Source organism: Pan troglodytes, chromosome 4, assembly GCF_028858775.2.
Source record: "Pan troglodytes isolate AG18354 chromosome 4, NHGRI_mPanTro3-v2.0_pri, whole genome shotgun sequence".
NCBI lineage: Eukaryota > Metazoa > Chordata > Mammalia > Primates > Hominidae > Pan > Pan troglodytes.
The window spans coordinates 18,110,871-18,129,353 of record NC_072402.2 but is presented as its reverse complement, the minus strand read 5'-3'; the positions used below and the strand labels follow the sequence as shown (position 1 = coordinate 18,129,353).

The following is an 18,483-nucleotide window of genomic DNA, read 5'->3' as shown; positions in this document are numbered from 1 at the left end:
GTATTGATGAAAATGACAGCATATAGACTCATCTATTAAATATGAAATTTAACCAGAGCTGACTGTGTATTGAGCCCTTTCCAAGGGTCAAGAGAATTGAGATGAATCATTTGTGCAAAATTTATACTACAGCCTTTGAACCAGTGAACAAGCTAGAATAATGTAGAACATTTAGGGCAGACATCTTTAAGGTTCACTATAAAAATCACAGAGAAAGGAGTATACCACAAAAGCCTTCCACTCCTGACAACATGGAAAACATGGATCTCTGAATCAGCTTTGAGAAGGTGACAGCTTTGGGTTTTGTGCTTTGAGGAACACCTAGTTTAAAAATGAAGGTGCCTTGCATGTGCACTGAACACCTTCCCAAATGTTGTCATGTTGCCTGCTGGGATTTTTTTTTTTTTTTTTTTTTTTGAGACAGAGTCTCACTCTGTCACCCAGGCTGGAGTATGATGGTGCGATCTCAGCTCATCACAACCTCTGCCTCTCAAGTTCAAGCAATTCTCCTGCCTCAGCCTCCTGAGTAGCTGGGATTACATGCGCGCACCACCACGCCCAGCTAATTTTTGTATTTTTACTAGAGAAACATGGTTTCTCCATGTTGGTCAGGCTGGTCTCAAACTCCCGAACTCAGGCGATCTGCCTGCCTTGGCCTCCCAAAGTGCTGGGATTGCAGGTGTGAGCCACCGCACCTGGCCTCCTGCTTGAATATCTTAAACACTCCTATCAACATAGGTGCTTGTAGTGGGCTGAATGGTGGCACCCAAAAAGATGCGCAACCAGTATCATCTGTCTGGGCTCTCAGTGCAGTCACATGTTCTGGGCTCTCAATGCAACCACCTGTATCGTTTTAGGAAAGGGTCTGAGTTTGGGGACAGACACACAGAGGAGAGATACACATAAGAGGAGTAGGTGACATGAAGATGGATCAAGGAGAGACACAGCCACAGGCCAAGGGACAGCTGCAGCCACCAGAAGCTGGAAAAGGAAAGGATCACATTCATCCCTACAGCCTCTGGGGAGTAAGGCTCTGCTGATACCTTAATTTCAGACTTCTGGTCTCCAGAATTGTGAGGAAAGTAATTTCTGTTGTTTTAAGCTACCCAGTGTGTGCTGATGTGTTACGGCAGCCCTGGGAAACTAATGCAGTGCTACGTTTCCTTCCTTCTGTTAAAGCTACTCAGCTATGCAACATGCTACTGGCTGCTATCTTAGAGTTGAAGAGACTTTGTGTCTCTAATAACATGATGACAGACTTTAAGAGGATTCCTTCAAGAACTTATTTGCATGAAGTAAAGATTCAGTCTTAGAGTTTTCAATATTCATCACATAAGGCTATGAGAAGGTCCCTTACTCTTCATTGCATGGGCCTCAGTGTGGGAGGGGGTGTGGAGTGAGTGCTTAACATCTGCAGATAGAGCGGAGTTCACTTAAACACTTACTGATCCGTATCATGAGCAAAGTGGTGTGCTGTCACTGCTACTGTAATGGGCACGGCTGAAGACTGGTCCTATGACTTTCCGCAGCTCAGAAGGATGCTTAATGGCATTTTGAAATAGGACTGCCTCTATAATTGGCAGAAACCTGTGAAAAATAAAAATGTAGGGCTTCTTGTTCAACAATTATTCAGAATATCAAAACAGCAGAGAATTAAGTCAAGTAAGTACCAGGCTCTTCTGATAATGGACCCTGTGCAACTGCACAGATCAAATGTCCGTGAAACCAACTGTGTTTAGACATATTCAGTTCAAGGAGAGTGTATTGTCAGGGAAAAACCTTCAGAGATGATTCTTCCAGCAAAAAAAAAAAAAAAAAAAGTGGGGAGTGGGACAAGCTTCCCCTATACCTCAGTGTGGCAGAGACCCAGGGACAGAAAACCCTGGCAGCTGGTGAAGACAGAACCTCTCAAAGCAGAATGAGAGGCAACGAGCCACAGTACATCTCCCAAATAATTAGAGACAGTGATGGGAAATAAACTGAAGCTCGGCCTGGTGATGGGTATCAGAGGAAAGCAAGAGCGCCTTAGCAACATAATTAACAAAGGCTCTAATCTAGTCTTGAGCAAGCATATTTATTAAAAAGCTAAATATAGATAGATACTAGTACACAGTAATAACATCAAACATATTAATATGTGTATGCTAACATATTGAAATTTATGTACATATACATGTATATCTATCTTTTAGCCATTTTCTCCTTATTGTCTTTATCCCATAGCATTTAAATACTGCCAAATATTATATATTACATGTATATACTACTATTTCATATATATTAGCATACAATAATATTTTATGTAATATATTTAATATTTTATAAAATTATATATAAATTATCTTATACAATATATGATTGTGTATGTAATACATGTGGCTTTTTTTTGAGACAGAGTCCCGCTCTGTCATACAATATATGATTGTGTATGTTAATATATGTGGCTTTTTTTTTTTTTGAGACAGAGTCTCACTCTGTCATACAATATGTGATTGTGTATGTAATACATGTAGCTTTTTTTTTGAGACAGGGTCTTGCTCTGTCACCCAGTCTGGAGTGCAAGGGCGCGATCTCGACTCACTGCAACCTCCACCTCCCAGGTTCAAGCAATTCTCCTGCCTCAACCTCCTGAGTAGCTGGGACTACAGGCACATGCTGCCATGCCTGGCTAATTTTTTGCATTTTAGTAGAGACAGAGTTTGTGTGCCCAGGCTGGTCGGGAACTCCTGAGCTCAGGCAATCTGCCTGCCTTGGCCTCCCAAAGTGCTGGGATTACAGGCGTGACCCACTGCGTCTGGCCAATACGTGTGTATTTTATACTATGGAGGGACCTCATGGGTGCACTGAAGGAAGCATTTAGACCAGTGAATTTTTTTTTAACCTTTATCTTAAGTTTGGGGTACAAGTGAAGGTTTGTTAAACAGGTAAAAACGTGTCATGGGGGTTTGTGGTACATAGTATTTCATTACCTGGGTACTAAGCCCAGTACCCAATAGTTATCTTTTCTGCTCCTCTTCCTCCTCCCACCCTCCACCCGCAGGTAGACCCCAGTGTCTGTTGTTTCCTTCTTTGTTTCTTGGTTTCTCTTTTTTACAAGACACAGTTTTACTCTGTCACCCAGGCTAGAGTGCAGTGACACGATCTTGGCTCACTGCAACCACCTCCCAGGTTCAAGTGATTCTTGCACCTCAGTCTCCTGAATAGCTGGGATTACAGGCATGCACCACCAGCCTGGCTAATTGTTGTATTTTTAGTAGAGATGGGGTTTCACACTATGTTGGCCAAGCTGGTCTCAAACCCCTGACCTCAGGTGATTCACCCGTCTTGGCCTCCCAAAGTGCTGGGATTACAGGCGTGAACCACCATGCCAGGCCACTGTTTCCTTCTTTGTGTTCACAAGCTCTCATCATTTAGCTCCCACTTATAAGTGACAACATGCAGTAGTTGGTTTCCTGTTCTTATTTTAGTTTGCTAAGGATAATGGCCTCCAGCTCCACCCATGTTCTCTCAAAAGACATGATCTCATTTTTCATGGCTGCATAGAATTCCATGGTGTATATATACCATATTTTCTTTATTTAATCTGTCATTGATGGGCATTTAGGTTATTTCCTGTCTTTGCTATTGTGAATAGTGCTGCAATGAACATTTGTGTGCATGTATCTTTATGGTAGAATTATTTTTATTTCTCTGGGTATATAAGCAGTAATAGGATTGCTGGGTCAAATGGTAGTTCTGCTTTCAGCTCTTTGAGGAATCACCATACTGCTTTCCACAATGGTTAAACTAATTTACACTCGCACCAACAGTGTACACATGTGCCTTTTTCTCCACAACCTTGCCGGCATCTGTTATTTTTTGACTTTTTCATAATAGCCATTCTGACTGGTGTGGGATGGTACCTCATTGTGGTTTTGATTTGCATTTCTTTGATGATCAGTGATATTGAACTTTTATTCATATTCTTGTTGGCTGCATGTAGGTCTTCTTTTGAGAAGTGTATGTTCATGTCCTTTGCCCACTTTCTCATGGGGTTGTTAGTTTTTCTCCTGTAAATTTGTTTAAGTTCCTTATAGATGCTGGATACTAGACCTTTGTCAGATGCATAGTTTGCAAGTATTTTCTCCCATTCTGTAGGTTGGCTATTTACTCTGTTGATAGCTTCCTTTTCTGTGCAGAAGTTCTTAAGTTTAATTAGATCTCACTTGTCAATTTTTGCTTTTAGTTGCAATGGCTTTTGGTGTCTTTGTCATGAAATCTTTGCCCGTTCTTATGCCCAGGATGGTATTGCCTAGGTTGTCTTCTAGGGTTTTGATAGTTTTGAGTTTTACATTTAAGTCTTTAATCCATCTTGAGTTGATTTTTGCATATGGTCTAAGGAAAAGGTCCAGCTTCAATCTTCTGCATATGGCTAGCCAGTTATCTCAGCACCTTTTATTGAACAGTGAGTCTTTTCCCCATTTCTTGTTTTTGTCAGCTTTGTCAAAGATCAGATGGTCATAGATGTGCAGCCTTATTTCTGGGCTCTCTATTCTGTTCCATTTGTCTATATGCCTGTTTTTATACCGTGCTGTTTTGCTTACTGTAGCCTTTGTAGTATAGTTTGAAGCTGGGTAACATGATGCCTCCAGCTTTGTTCTTTTTTCTTATGACTGCCTTGGCTATTCAGGCTCCTTTTTGGTTCCATATAAATTTTAAAATAGTTTTTTCTAGTTCTGTGAAGAATGTCTTTGGTAGTTTGATACAGATAGCACTGAATCTGTAAATTGCTTTGGAGAGTATAGCCATTTTAATGATATTGATTCTTTTTATCCATGAGCATGGGATGTTTTTCCATTTGTTTGTGTCTTCTCTGATTTCTTTGAGCAGTGTTTTGTAATTCTCTTTATAATTTGTAATTGAACAATATTTTGCCAATTCTTTCACCTCCCTGGTTAGCTATACTCCTGTGTATTTTATTCTTTTTGTGGTAATTGTGAATGGGATTGTCTTTCTGATTTGGCTCGAGATTTGGCTGTTGTTGGTTTATAGGAAAGCTCAGGATTTTTGTACATTGATTTTTGTATCCTGAGACTTTGCTGAACTTATTTATCAGCTGGAGGAGCTTTTGGGCCAGGACTATGAGGTTTTCTAGATATAGAATCATGTCATCTACAAACAGAGATATTTTGACATCCTCTCTTCCTTTTTGGATGCCCTTTATTTCTTTCGCTTTCCTGATTGCTCTGACTAGGACTTCCAATGTTACGTTGAATAGGAGTGGTGAGAGAGGGCATCCTAGTCTTGTGCTGGTTTTCCAGGGGAATGCTTCCAGCTTTTGCCCATTCAGTATAATGTTGGCTGTTGGTCTGTCACAGATAACTCATTATTTTGAGGTATGTTCTTTCACTATCTAGTTTACTGAGAGTTTTTAACATGAAGGAGTGTTGAATTTTATCAAAAGGCTTTTCTACATCTATTGACATAATCATGTGGTTTTTGTCTTTAGTTCTGTTTATGTGATGAATCACATGTATTAATTTGCATATGTTGAACCAGACTTGCATCCTGGAGATGAAGCCTACTTGACAGTGGTGGATAAGCTTTTTGATGTGCTGCTGGATTTGATTTGCCAATATTTTATTGAGGATTTTTGCATCCGTGTTCATTAAGGATATTGGCCTGAAGTTTTCTTTTTTTGTTGTGTCTCTTCCAGTTTTTGGTATGAACATCATGCTGGCCTCATAGAATGAGTTGGGGAGGAATCCCTCCTCCTCGATTTTTTAGAATGGTTTCTGTAGGAATGGTACCAGCTCTTCTTTGTACATTTGGTAGAATTCAGCTGTGAATCTGTCTGGTCCTGGTCTTTTTTTCTTTTTTTTTTTGGTTAGTAGGTTATTTATTACTGATTCAATTTCAGAGCCCTTTATTGGTCTGTTCAGGGAATGAATTTCTTTCTGGCTCAGTCTTGAGAGAGTGTATGTGTTTAGGAATTTATCCATCTCTTTTAAGTTTTCCAGTTTTTGTATTTTATATGTAATTCTATATTATATGTATAGGATACTAAGGAGGGACCTGATAGAAACACTGAAGGAAGCATTCTAACCAACAGATTTCAAAAAAAAAATTTTTTTTAGACAGGGTCTCATTCTGTCCTCCAGGATGACTGCAGTGCTGCAATTATAGCTCACTGCAGCCTCAAACTCCCTGGTCAAGCAATCTTCCCATCTCAGCCTCCCAAGTAGCTGGAACTATAGGCATGCACTACCATGCCCGGCTAATTTTTTTTTATTTTTTTGTAGAGGCCGGGATCTTGTTATGTTGCCCAGGATGGTCTTGAACTCTTGAACTCAAGCTATCCTCCTACCTTAGCCTCCCAAAGTGCTGGGATTACAAGCATAAGCTATTGCACCTGGACTAAAAACAATTTTTTATTTTTAATTTTTATGGGTCCATAGTAGCTGTATATGTTTATAGGGTACATGACATATTTTGACACAGGCATACAATGCATAATGATCACATCAGAGTAAATGGGGTATCCATCACCTCAAGCATTTATCCTTCCTTTGTGTTACTAACAATCCTTATATTTAAATGTACAATAAATTATTGCTGGCTGTCACCCTGTTCTACCACCATTCTGTCTAATTCATTCTGTCTAATTATATTTTTGTACCCATTAACCATCCCCACTTCCCCCTAACCCCGTCCCCACTACTCTTCCCAGCCTCTGGTAACATACTTCTATTCTCTATCTCCACAAGTTCAATTGTTTCAAGTTTTAGCTCCCACAAATGAGTGAGAACGTGCAAAGTTTGAGTATCCGGATTATTTCAGTTAACATAATAACCTCCGGTTCCATCCATGTCCTTGCAAATGACAGGATCTCTTTCTTTTTTATGGCTGAATAGCACTTCGTTGTGTATATTACCAGCTTTCCTTATCCATTCTTCTGTTGATGAACACTTAGGCTGCTTTCAAATCTTTGCTATTGCTTTCAAATCTTTGCTATTGTGCCTCAATGAACATGGGACTGTAGATCTCTCTCTAATATACTGATTTCCTTTCTTTTGGGTATATATCTAGCAGTGGTATTGCTGGATCATATGGTAGTTCTGTTTTTAGTTTTTTGAGAAACCTCCAAACTGTTCTCCATAGTGGTTACTGATTTACATTCCCACCAACAGTGTACAAGGGTTCCCTTTTCTCCACATCCTTACCAACATTCATTATTGCCTGTCTTTTGAATACAAGCCATTTTAACTGTTGTGATATCTCATAGTACTTTTGATTTGCATTTCTCTGATGATCAATAATATTGAGCAGGTTTTCATATGCCCGTTTGCCATTTGTATGTCTTCTTTGGGAAATGTCTATTCAAATATTTTGCCCATTTTCTAATTGGATTATTAGATTTTTTTTCTTATTAAATTGTTTGAGCTCCTTGGGTATTCTAATTATTAATCCCTGGTCAGATGGATAGTTTGCAATTATTTTCTTCCATTCTGTGGGTTGTCTCTTAACTTTGTTGTTTGTTTCCTTTGCTTTGCAGAAGGTTTTTAACTTGATATGACCTCATTTGTCCATTTTCACTTTGGTTGCCTGTGCTTGTGGGGTATTACTCAAGAAATCTTTGCTCAGACCAATGTCCTGAAGAGTTTCCCCAATGTTTTATTTTAGTAGTTTCATACTTTGAGGGCTTAGATTTAAGTCTTTAATACATTTTGATTTGATTTTTGTATATGGCGAGACATACGGGTCTAGTTTTGTTTTTCAGCATACAGATACCCAATTTTCCCAGCACCACTTATTGAAGAAACAAGTCCTTTCCCCAATGTGTGTTCTTGCCACATTTGTCAAAAATGAGTTCACTACAGATGTATGGATTTGTTTCTGGGTTTTCTAGTCTTAAGCCACTGGATTTTATCATGGCTGAAAAACAGAAACAATGAGAGAAATAAGTAGTAGAGAAATACGTTCTAAAGAACTTGTAGAACACAAGAAGTGGATTCTAGGATAAATCTGAATAGAAATTTTTCTATATCATATCCAACTGAGGGCTTTTCACTGATCTTTAATTAGAAGGCAAATGAGTTTATTATCATATGCAATCATGTTTTAAGGTTTTATAGCAATTTAAGCTTCCATTAACTTCCTGGTAAAATGAATGTACTTTATATTACATGGTGTAATTCAGTCATACTCAATCAAACTTTTAGTCATCTCAAAATGCCATGGGGTTTTAAAAAAAATGTGTAATCACAGTTACAGAGAGCAATGTAGATCACTGTATAAATTCTGTCATCAAAGTCTAGCATTCCACAATAAGCAACTCCAGAAAACAAGAGCCGTTTACAGAATGTTATCACAACCGAAAATGTATTTCTATCTTGGCACTGTATTTCACCAAGCACAGGCGAGGATAGAGCGAAGAGTCAGACAAAGACCTTGCCTCAGAGAGCTTACACTCCAGGAACCAAAACCAAAATAGATATCCCTATATCTGTATATCAACCTGTATTTATATCTATAAGAAAAGTGGTAAATTCCAACGGAGCCTGAAATTTAGAAGTTGGAATAATCTCAATACTTCTTGAAACTCTCAAAATTGTCAATTTTCTCATTCCAATCCAAGTACTGTTAGTTGCCTGCATCCTTTCGTCTGTTCATATAGTGATACGTCTTCATGATGAGCCATCTCCTGGCTCACCAGGGCCCAGTTACATTTTCAATAATCGAAATCCTTTTGCCTCTCATTCTCTCAGAGGAAATCACCATCTTACTAATAGCTAACACTGATTGAGCACTCTCCTAATTCCTGGCATGAATTATCTCATTTAGTACTTATAAAAATGCACAAGGGAAGTACTTTAATGTTTGCATTTTACTATTGAATAAACTGAGGTCCAGGGAATATAGGAAATTTGCCCAGCATCATGGGTAATAGGTGGAGGAGTGAGCATTAGGGACTGTGAACAGCTTGAACTCTTATTCTGTCTCTTGTACTGCCTCTGGATTAGGGAGAGCAGCTGCACTCCCAGTAGGTGAAATATTGTAACACATGTGCCAGAGTGAGAATTACAGCTTAGAACTGGGCCCCAAGTACAGTAAATTATCAGAGCTTTTACTCTGGATACAGCTTCTTTCAGTGCTTTCTTATCCTCCCTTTTATGTGTCTTATGTAATTCCTGTCTCATACAACCTGGCCTCAATATTTAGATTGCCCCTTCACTGTGTTGTAGGGGTTTTTTTGATAGAAAATTTGTTACTGATTATGCGCTTTCCCAAGGTTTATTCAAAGCATTGACTGTTTCCCAGTGAAAGAATTGCTTCAGCTCATATGCTGTATTTTCCCGGGAGTGGACTGGGGAAAAGAGTTCTATTCACACAATCCTGCACCTTCCTTATTCTTGGTAGAGTGCTTTGTTCTGACTACCTGCCTTTGAGGCTGCATCCCCTCCATTCCCCATGCCTCCCCCCTTCCAGGTGCTATAAACCACCATTCTAAAAGTTTGAACCCTTGAACTCCTGTGGCAGGTAATCAAGCGAGGAACTGCTCATTTAGTCCAAGCAGAAAACAAATTCCCCTATTCTGTAGAACATAAACAGGGTTACACCTATATCACACCCTTAAATACCTCTGATCTGAAGAATCCTGGAATTCATACTGTCTACTCATGTTCCTCCCAACATCACCTATGCTACCTTTATCACATATATGTGTTCTTCTTGTTAAAATGAAGGTATATAAAAATGCTGCTTAAGTATAATCAACACACACACACACACACACAAACACACACGCACACTAAAGATTCTTTCCAGAATGCATGTATTTATCCCAAGTAAGAGTAGCAAAAAGAGAGTAAAATGTGTAGAATTCTGATATGTTGGAGAGCTTCTTCAAAGAATGGAATATGGCCTCAAATTCCACCTGTAAACTGGCAACCTTGATTTATAAACAAGAGAACAGGGTAATATACTCACATAATTAACACTACCCAAAGACTGTAAAAAGTAAAGTAATATGTAAAGTACCTAGTAAATCTATGAGTCAACAATCCTTTGTCTTTTCATTGCATTTATGTTCTTAACCATTGGTGTTTGGGGGCTTAACCATTGGAGCTTTGGGGCCTCAATATTTCAAATATTCTGTCTAGAAAATCTTTTACATAAAAATATACTGTCATTCAGCTTTTTCACATCTTTGATCTTTTTTTCTTAATTTTTTTATTTTGACCTTCATTTTGGTTCATTCCTTTAAGTATTTCAAACTCATCTTACTGAAGGTACCCTCTCCCCTGATTTCACATCTCAAAGCAAATGAATACAGACACACACACACACACACACACACACACGCCAAGATGGCAAAGGATGATTCCAAATTCACAAGAGCAATCAATAGCAAAACAGACACATTTAAGTACAAATATTTTTACATTCTAGTTCAGTCAATGTTATGCCCACTGAACCATGCTACTGCAGTAGGACATCTAGTACATTGTTACTGATCAGCAATTGCCAAATGTTTAACTACGAGTAAAAACAGCTTTGTGTTCAACCTATGAATGATACCCAGGTCAAAGCCAAACCGCCTCCAACCACTGCATTATTATCCCATCTATTGTTCCCAATTCAATGCTGCAGCCAGCCAACGCAAATCAGCCCTTCCTGGTGGGTTTATTACCTTTCTATCAGAGCCATACCTCCCCCAGCAAGAATAGGAACTCTGACTAAAGCAAATCACAATGTTACCATTCTGGAAAGAGGGGCTTGAATGCAGGCAGCCACCAATACCAGCATCTCCTGCCAGGTGGAAGCACAGCTCTGTGTCACAGGACTTCTCAACAAAGACACATTTGGTTACCTCCTGACACAGAGGGTCAGATGGGCTTCATCAGCTATTCATTAAATTTTACCACAGTTCTTCATTTTCTCTGCCTACATCAAGCTTCCCCTATCTGGAATTTTCTCAGATGAACTGAGCTTTTAGCAGCATCCACTCTACTTCCAAATCATCAGTTTATTACAGGATTTATTCACCGAAATAGGTGCAGTTAAAAACATATTCAAATAGTATACTTTTACTTTTGACTGTTCTACTGTCTTCAGAGAAAGAGTATTTCAAGGAGGAAATAATTTGATAATTACAAAACGTTGGAGCCAGAAGGGCCTCAATTCCAACTGCTGTCTTGGAACTGTCTCTACACCTCGGTATAGAGAAGGTATAGAGAAGTTGAGGCAGTTTCAGGTCACACTAGAAAACCAGGCTAATATCTCAAACCGAAACTGAGGCCCCCAGACTCTCTGTAGAAACTTTTCATCACCCACAATGTGTTGCCCCCTTGCTGCACTATCAACGTGAAGCAGCCGCTATCAGCAACCGGTCATTAGGCATCGGCAAGTGACTCGCATGCTAGGCTGGCTTTTATTCTCATTATTAGCTATTGATTTTCTTCATATTAAGTAAAAAAGATAAAAAAAAGTAATCCAATAGCTCTTGTAAATTTTATTTCCTATTCTTATTCACAAAACAAGTGAACAAGTATAAAGCTCTTATTACACGATAAATAGAAATACTCATTACATTCATAAGCATTATCACTCATATATAGATAACGGCAACCAGAACCCTTACCAATGGATTGGCTTTTTAAAAAAACTAATTTGAGATATTCAAAAAGTCTTACTTTCATTGTTAATCATTATGATATCAGAATAGTAACTATATAAAACATCTTTTTATTCTGTAATTATTTAGAAAGAAAAAAATTAAATTAGCATCAACGGACCTGGTTACAGGATTTAGTTGGTATCATGGGAACCACGGCATAGCACCATGGTTCTCAGTCTCAGCTGCACATTTGAAACATCTGAGGAACTTTCAAAATCTCAATAGCCAAATCATAGTTACAACTGGTTATTTTTTTTAAAAGTCTGTAGAGTTGGTATCAAACCATCAGTAGTTTTAAAACTCCCCAAGAAATTTCAATCTGCAGCCAAGTCTGATAATCACTGGCATAATTACAAGCTTTATACAAAATATATACAACATTGGGGGCGGGGGCGGTGGCTCACGCCTGTAATTCCAGCACTTTGGGAGGCTGAGGCGGGCAGATCGCGAGGTCAGGAGATCAAGACCATCCTGGCTAACATGGTAAAACCCCGTCTCTACTAAAAATACAAAAAATTAGCCAGGCGTGGTGCCGGGCGCCTGTAATGCCAGCTACTCCGGAAGCTGAGGCAGGAGAATGGCGTGAACCCAGGAGGCGGAGCTTGCAGTGAGCGGAGATCGTGCCACTGCAATCCAGCTGGGCAACAGAGCAAGACTACGTCTCAAGGCCAGGCGCGGTGGCTCACGCTTGTAATCCCAGCACTTTGGGAGGCCGAGGCTGGTGTATCACGAGGTCAGGAGTTCGAGACCAGCGCGGCCAACATAGTGAAACCCCGTCTCTACTAAAAATACAAAAATTAGTCGGGTGTGGTGGCACAGAGTCCCAGCTACTCTGGAGGCTGAGGTGAGAGAACCACTTGAACCCAGGAGGCAGAGGTTGCAGTGAGCTGAGACCATGCCATTGCACTCCAGCCTGGGTGACAGAGTGAGACTCCTTCTCAAAAAAAAAAAAAAAAAAAAAAGACTACTTCTCAAAAAAAAAAAAGTATATATATACACAAAATTGAATCCTGCATCTGTCCCTTACTTTATAAACTTGGGCAAGTTTGTTATCACTCTCTGCCTCAGTTTCTTTTCAGTAATACGATGGTGATGATTGATGATGATGATGACAATGATGATACTTATCTTGTAGTGTTGTTATGTGGATCATTGTTAAGGTACATAAATCTCTCCCACAGCACATGACAAAGGACTGGCAGGCAACTAATGTTAGATATCAGTTTATGCAAAAATTCTGTTTCCATTTGTGGTAGAATAGCTCATATCAGACTAAATCTCCTATAATAAGAATATAAACTCCAGATAAATTTTTTTAAAACTGTTTGAAGGCACTGGTATACAATCCAAAGCAGGCAGAAACTGAAGGAGCACAGTAGGTGAGCTCTGTAATTAGTTGGCTTTTCCCCTGATAACACATTCAGGCTCCCTGCAGTACAAAGAGAAAATGAAAATCAACAAAGAAATGTAATCCTATCGGGAAAAGGACAGGAAGACTGAAGTTCAGAGATTCTAGCAGAACATGAAATTGGAAGAAAAATATTCAGAAAAAAGGGAGACTGCCAAATCTGCAAACAAACTCTCCTCGAATCCTTGGCTTTTACCTAAACTGTCTATTTTCGTGGTGAGAATCTAAGCAATCCAGAAGAAAGCAGCACCTGAAAGGATAAAGAACTGAGAAACTATCTCAGCAGCTACCTAGTGAGTCTCCAGCCTACAGCTCAAATCTGGCTAGGTTAGAGGAGCTTGATAAATACCGTTGCTGCTCATTAAGACTCTACAAGGACCACACATTAGGAATAAGAAACACATATCATGACTAAAGTCTATGGCACAGAACTAAGGGAAAAACTATAGCAGATGCCCATTCAAAAACTCTAAAACCAAGCCTCCAAAAGATCAAGGGAATATGCTAGTAACTTAGTCACCTTCCAAAGCAAAATTTAACACTCTATAAAAAGATAACAAAAGGTTTATCATCTTAAATGTTTATCATCCAATCAAAAATTACTAGGCATACAAAAACACATGGAAATATGACCCACAACTAACAGAAAAAAAAATAGTAAATAGGAGCAGACCCTCAGACTGGTGATGTTGACATGTTGACTTTGATGTTGAAATTAGCAAAGGCTTTAAAACAGTTAATAGAATTCTGATTAAAAATTTGGGGGAAAAGGTGGACAAAATAGATGAACAGATGTGGAATCTCAGCGCAGATGTAGAAACCTAAAAGAAAAAAACCAACCAAATCATAAACATTATGAAACTGAAAATACATCACCATAAATAAAAAGTTTGTTAAATCAGTTGAATTGCAGGCCAGACCTACAGAAGAAAGAATAAGCAAATTAACTTAAAAACAGAAATATAGAAAAAAAAGAATAAATTCACACACAGGATCAGAGCATACAAGACCTCTGGGGCAATATTTTATCATCTAACATATGTGTAATTGAGGTCCCAGAAAGAGATTAGAATGAAACAGAGGAAATACTTGAAGAGATAATAGCTAAAACCTATTCTAAAACTGATAAAAATACATCAACAGATCCCAAAAATTTGCAAACTGCAAGCAGGGCAAACACAAAGATAAACCCATCCAGGAATTTTTTGGCCAAACTGGTGAAAACTAATGATTAAAATAAAATATATTAAAAACAATTAAAGAAAAAAATTATGCATTATATTCAGGGTGACAGCAATAAATATGATGGCTGACTTCTCATAAAAAAAAGAAAGAAGATAATGAAATGATATCTTTAAAATGCTAAATGAAAAATGTTAACTGTTCATTTTTCAAAAACGAAGGTGAATTAAAGCCATTTTCAGACAATGGCTTAGAGAATATATTGTAAGCAAAACCTCACTACCAGAAATGTTAAAGCAAGTTCCTCAGGCTGAAGGAAATGACAACAGATGAAAAGCCCAATCTGCAGAAAAGAATAAAAGAGTGGCTGGGTGCAGTGCCTCACGCCCGTGTGGGAGGCCGAGGTGGGCAGATCATTTCAGGCCAGGAGTTCCAGACCTGCCTAGCCAACACGGCAAAACCCGTCTCTACTAAAAATACAGAAATAGGAGGGGCCAGGATGGCCGACTAGAAACAGCGGCATTGGGTGGCTCCTATTAAAAAAAAAAAAAAAAAAAAAAAAAAAAAAAAAAAACATAATAAGCATGTGACTCCTTCACCGGCAACCAAGGTGTCCAGGTTCTCTCATCAGAACTGACTAGAAGGCTGGTGTGGCCCACGGAGAGGAGGAAGAACAGTGTGGTGCTGCAGCCACGTGTGGCAGGGGAGCACCCTCCCCTCAGCCAAAGGAGGCGGTGAGTGAGTGTGCTACCTAGCCCGGGAAACCGTGCTTTTTCCACAGAACTGTGCAACCCATGGATCGGAAGATCCCATTTGTGAACCCATGCCGCCAGGGCCTAGTGTCCCAACCCCAGAACACACAGATTCTCAACAGTTGGAATCTGCTTAAACCCACCGAACCTCGGGGAGGAGGGTCAACCAGCAACACAGCTGAGGCTGCCTGCTGTCTAAGCCATTTGAGCTCCTTGGAGAAGGGGCAGCAGCCAGCACTAGGACTTGCAACTGCCTAACACGGAAGCTCCCTGGGTGGGGGAAGGGTGGCATCCATCTCTAAAGCTCCAGGCTGCTCTTTTCCCCTGCTGGAGCCAAGGAGACTGGACGGCTTGCTCCCAAGGCTTGTACCCACAGCCTAACACACCAGTTGTGGCAGTCAGCAGCCAGAGTGCCTCTTCAGGCCTGACCCTGACCCTGACCCATCCTTCCTCACTGGGCGGGGCTTCCCTGCAGAACTCCAATAACTCCAGCCAGAGGCTCAGGGAAATAAGCTGAATCTCCCTGGGCCTAGCCCCTCAGAAAGGGGGTGGCCACAGTCTCTGCAAACCTTTCCTCCCGGTAGTTCTGAGGAATCCGGGCAGCCTAGACAAGTGGGTTCCCCCCCAGAGAAGCACAACCCCTTCACCAAGACACAAAGTGCTTTATTAATGGGTCCTGCTCTCCGTGCCACCAAACTCGATGAGACCCTCCAACAGGGGTTGTCAGATGCCTTATATAGAAGCAGTCCTACTGGCATTAAGTTAGTGCCCCTCGAGGTCAGAGGTCCCAGAAAAAGGAGCAGGCACCCAACTTTGCTGTTCTCCAGCCTCCTTGAGTGACATCTCCAGGCACCGGAGCGAATCAGATGAATAGAGCCTGAAGTGAACTCCCAGCAAACTGCAGCAGCCCTACGGAAGGACCTGACCATTGAAAGAAAAACAAACAAGCAAAAAACAACAACAACAGCATCAACAACAACAACAAAAAGCCCCCACAAAAACCCCACCTGAGGGTCAGGTGGGGTTTTTAAAGACTGAAACTAGACAAACTCACGAAGATGAGAAAGAATCAGTGAAGAAATGCTGAAAACGCAAAAGGCCAGAGTGCCTCTTCTCCAAATGATTACAAAGTCTCTCCATCAGGGGCACAGAACTAGATAGGGGATCAGATAAACAAATTGACAGAAGTAGGCTTCAGAAGATGGGTAATAAAAAACTACGCTGAGTTAAAGGAGCATGTTCTAACCCAATGCAAAGAACCTAAGAACCTTGATAAAAGGTTAGAGGAATTGCTAACTAGAATAACCAGTCTACAGAGGAACATAAACAAACTAATGGAGCTGAAAAACACAGCATGAGAACTTCGTAAAACATACACAAGTATCAATAGCCAAATCAACTAAAGAAAATAAAGGATATCAGAGTTGGAAGACCACCTTGCTGAAATAAGACATGCAGACAAGATTAGAGAAAAAAGAATGGAAAGGAATGAACGAAGCCTCAAGAAATACGGGACTTCATAAAAAGAGCAAACCTGCAATTGATTGGAGTACCAGAAGGAGACAGGGAGAAAGGAAATAAACTGGAAAACACACTTCAGCATATTATCCAGGAGAACATCCCCACCCTAGCAAGACAGGCCAACATGCAAATTCAGGAAATACAGAGAACACCATTAAGATACTCCAGAGAAGATCAACCACAAGATACATAATCATCAGATTCACCAAGGTCAAAATGAAGGAAAAACTGTTAAGGGCAGCCAGAGAGAAAGGCCAGGTCACCTACAAAGGGAGGCCCATCAGACTAACAGTGGATCTCTCAGCAGAAACCCTATAAACAAGAGGAGATTCGGGGCCAATATTTGACATTCTTAAAGAAAAGAAATTTCAGCCCAGAATTTCATATCCAGCCAAACTAAGCTTCATAAGTGAGGGAGAAATAAAATCCTTTCCAGAGAAGCAAATGTTGAGGGACTTCATTGCCACCAGGCCTGCCCTACAAGAGCTCCTGAAAGATGCACTAAATATGGAAAGGAAAAACTGGTACCAGCCACTGCACAAACACAACAAAATATAAACACCAATGACACTATGAGGAAACTGCATCAACTAGTGTGCAAAATAACCAAATAGCATCACGAAGACAGGATTAAATTCGCACGTAACAATGCTAACCTTAAATGTAAATGGGCTAAATGCTCCAATTAAAAGACACAGACTAACAAATTGGATAGAGTCAAGACCCATCAGTGCGCTGTATTCAGCGGACCCATTTCACATGCAAAGACACACATAGGCTCAAAATAAAGGGATGGAGAAAAATTACCAAGCAAATGGAAAGCAAAAAAAAAAAAAAAGCACGGGTTGCAATCCTAGCTTCTGACAAAACAGACTTTAAACCAACAAAGATCAAAAAAGACAAAGAAGGGCATTACATAATGGTAAAGCGAACAATTCAACAAGAAGAGCTAACTATTGTAAATATATATGCACCCCAATACAGGAGCACCCAGATTCATAAAGAAAGTTCTTAGAGACCTACAAAGATACTTAGACTCCCACACAATAATAGTGGGAGACTTTAACACCCCACTATCAGTATTAGATCAACAAGACAGAAAATTAATAAGAATATTCAGGACTTGAACTCATCTCTGGATCAAGTGGACTTAGTAGACATCTACAGAACTCTCTACCCCAAATCAACATAATATTCATTCTTCTCAGTGCCACATGGCACTTATTCTAAAATCGACCCCATAATTGTAAGTAAAACACACCTCAGCAAATGCAAAAGAACTGAAATCATAAGAAACAGTCTCTCAGACCGCAGTGCAGTCAAATTAGAACTCAGGATTAAGAAACTCACTCAAAACCACATGATTACACGGAAATTGAACAACCTGCTCCTGAATGACTCCTGGGTAAATAATGAAATTAAAGCAGAAATCAGGAAGTTCTTTGAAACCAATGAGAACAAAGAGACAATGTACTAGAATCTCTGGGACACAGCTAAAACAGTGTTAAAAGGGAAATTTATAGCACTAAATGCCCACATCAGAAAGCTAGAAAGATCTCAAATCAACACCCTCACATCGCAATTAAAAGAGCTAGAGAGACAAGAGAAAACTAATCCAAAAGCTAGCAGAAGACAAGAAATAACTAAGATCACAGAAGAATTGAAGGTGGTAGAGACAGGAAAAACCTTCCAAAAAAACTCAATGAATTCAGGAGCTGGTTTTTTGAAAAAATTAACAAAATAGACAGACTGCTAGCTAGACTAATAAAGAAGAAGAGAGAGAAGAATCAAACAGACACAATAAAAAATGATGAAGGGGATATCACCACTGACCCCACAGAATACAAACTACCATCAGAGAGTACTATAAACACCTCTGTGCAAATAAACTAGAAAATCCAGAAGAAATGGATAAATTCCTGGACACATATACCCTCCCAAGACTAAACCAGGAAGAAGTC

General features: G+C 39.8%; 1 long non-coding RNA gene across 2 annotated transcripts in view; it reads right to left on the bottom strand.

Moving 5' to 3' along the window:
• Positions 1 to 6,708: 6,708 nt before the first annotated feature.
• The window catches only part of LOC751002 (uncharacterized), a 68,515-nt gene continuing 56,740 nt past the window's right edge, over positions 6,709 to 18,483 (bottom strand). For both annotated transcript variants that reach the window (XR_010157170.1, XR_008547882.2), the window contains one exon: positions 6,709 to 7,914. This is a non-coding gene — a long non-coding RNA (uncharacterized LOC751002). The remainder of the gene's footprint in view (positions 7,915 to 18,483) is intronic.